The sequence below is a fragment of the Eulemur rufifrons genome, chromosome 19 (genome assembly GCF_041146395.1).
Source record: "Eulemur rufifrons isolate Redbay chromosome 19, OSU_ERuf_1, whole genome shotgun sequence".
In the NCBI taxonomy this organism is placed as follows: domain Eukaryota; kingdom Metazoa; phylum Chordata; class Mammalia; order Primates; family Lemuridae; genus Eulemur; species Eulemur rufifrons.
In genome coordinates, this window is record NC_091001.1 from 7,601,210 (window position 1) to 7,604,070 (window position 2,861).

At 46.0% G+C, this 2,861-nt stretch overlaps 1 pseudogene; it reads right to left on the minus strand.

The window, feature by feature from the left end:
• Window positions 1-318: 318 nt before the first annotated feature.
• Window positions 319-1,287, minus strand: LOC138399992 (actin-related protein 2/3 complex subunit 3-like; annotated as a pseudogene).
• Window positions 1,288-2,861: the final 1,574 nt, after the last annotated feature.

The window sequence follows — 2,861 nt, forward strand, 5'->3', positions numbered from 1 at the left end:
GCTTAGCTCACAGCAACCTCAGACTCCTCGGCTTAAGCGATCCTACTGCCTCAGCCTCCCGAGTAGCTGGGACTACAGGCATGCGCCACCATGCCCGGCTAATTTTTTCTATATAGATTTTTAGTTGTCCATATAATGTCTTTCTATTTTTAGTAGAGACGGGGTCTCACTCAGGCTGGTCTCGAACTCCTGACCTTGAGCGATCCACCCGCCTCGGCCTCCCAGAGTGCTAGGATTACAGGCGTGAGCCACCGCGCCCGGCCGATCAAGAGCTTTTTAAGTACAGACATGCTCTAGTCTGTTCCATATAAAACTTTATGAAATAAAGGCAAAGGATTGTATACATCTTGCTGGAAAATGCTGCCCAGGGCTCTGGAGACAGTGGCTGCCCAGGCTCCCTTCACTGTCCAGGTCCTGAAAGATTCTTGTTCATGAACTGTCTCTTCACAAAGCAAGTCCACCACTTGCTGGGTTTATCATTTTCAGGGTCAAAAACTTTCTCACAAAGTCTCAGTCCAGTCTCTTGCCTTAGCTGTTGTAAGTAGATTCTCATCATTTCATGCTCCTCTTTGTTTGCAGGTTTGGCATAAATCGTATAAAGTGGAAAACCAGGCTCTCCAGGAGTGGGAAAATTAATGATTCCCAGTGTATACATTTCTTTCTTGCCTTGGCTTTTGGAATTGCACTTTTAGAGTTTCTTTAGACACTCAGAAATGTAGAGAGTTCTATATATCAAGGTCCTATCAGCTTCATTCTTTTTTTTTTTTTTTTTTTGAGACAGAGTCTTGCTCTGTTGCCCAGGCTAGAGTGCCGTGGCGTCAGCCTAGCTCAGAGCAACCTCAAACTCCTGCGCTCAAGCAATCCTTCTGCCTCGGCCTCCCAAGTAGCTGGGACTACAGGCATGCGCCACCAAGCCCAGCTAATTTTTTCCATATATATTTTTAGCTGTCCATATAATTTCTTTCTATTTTTAATAGAGACAGGGTCTCGCTCTTGCTCAGGCTGGTCTTGAACTCCTGAGCTCAAATGATCCACCCACCTCAGCCTCCCACAGTGCTAGGATTACAGGCGTGAGCCACCTCGCCCGGCCAGCTTCATTCTTAATTTAATAATTTTTGAAGAAGACATTGGCCTTGAAGTAATAGATGGCTTTACCTACAATATCTGTATCTTTTGTCTCTTTAGGGGCGGGTCCTTTGAACTGATTTCTGATAGGTAACAGTGCCATGTTTCCAATGAGTTTGGTGTCAGGGTCCATGAGAGAAGCATGGCAAACCGGCATCTTGGCGGTGCCCAGGTTTCCACCCTGCTGAGCAGGACCAGGTGTCAGGCATTTTAACAGTTTGTAAGCTATTAATAGATGCTAAACCTTTAGGTCTGGGATAAAACATCAGTCTCATATCCTGTTTGGAAATGATGAGATTAATTTTAAGAACAAAATTCAACATCCTTAGAATATTAAAAAATGCAATAATTCTTAATATGCTCAGCCTCCTGAGTAGCTGAGACTACAGGCACATGCCAGTATGCCTGGCTAATTTTTAAATTTTGTTGTGGAGACAAGGGTCTCACCATGTTGCTCAGGCTGTTCTCGGACCCTTGGCCTCTCGCCTTGGCCTCCCAAAGTGCTGTAATCCCAGCACTTTGGGAGGCTAAGGCCCCGCCCAATGTGAATATATTTAATGCCATACATCTGTACAGCTAAAAATGGTTAAAATGGTAGATTTTATGCTATTTATATTGAACCACTGGGTGGACTGAATTATGTCCCCCAAAATTTATATGTTAAAGCTCTAACCCTCAATGTGACTGTATTTTGATATAGGTTAAATGAGGTCATAAGGTTGCACCCCAATGCAATACGACTGATGTCCTTATTTTTTTTTTTTTTTGAGACAGAGTCTCGCTCTTTTGCCCTGGCTAGAGTGCCATGGCGTCAACCTAGCTCACAGCAACCTCAAACTCCTGGGCTTAAGCAATTCTTTTGCCTCAGCCTCCCGAGTAGCTGGGACTACAGGCATGCGCCACCATGCCCGGCTAATTTATATATTTATATATATATATATGTGTGTGTGTGTGTGTGTGTGTGTGTGTATATATATATTTTTTTTTTTTAGTTGTCTATATAATTTCTTTCTATTTTTAGTAGAGACGGGGTCTCGCTCTTGCTCAGGCTGGTCTCGAACTGCTGACCTGGAGCAATCCACCCGCCTCGGCCTCCCAGAGTGCTAGGATAACAGGCATGAGCCACCACACCTGGCCTGACTGGTGTCCTTATGAGAAGAGGTGAAAAGAAAAAGACACCAAGAGTATGTGTGCATAGAGAAAAATCCATGTGAGGACACAATGAGAAGGCAGGCCAGAGGCTGGGTATGGTGGCTCACACCTGTAATCCTAGCACTCTGGGAGGCTAAGGTGAGAGGATTGCTTGAGCCCAGGAGTTCAGACCAGCCTGAACAAGAGCAAGACCCCGTCTCTACCAAAAATAGAAAAACAATTAGCCATGGTGATGCATGCCTGTAGTCTCAGCTACTTGGGAGGCTGAGGCAGGAGGATCGTGTGAGCCCAAGAGTCTGAGGTTGCTGTGAGCTACGCTGACACTACAGCACTCTAGCCTGGGCAACAGAGGAGGCCTCTGTCAAAAAAAAAAAAAAAAAAAGACAAAAAACCACCAACCCTGCAGGCATGTTTATCTTGGATTGCCAGTCTCCAGAAGTGTAAGAAAATAAATATATGGGTGGGGGCGGCCGAGGGGGAAGAGTGTGTGTCTGTGTGGGAGGAAGAGGAGAATCACCCCAGCAGTCCCTAGCACCCCAGGGAGTGGAGGCCCCCCCGCCGTGGAGCCCTGTCCGGGGGACACC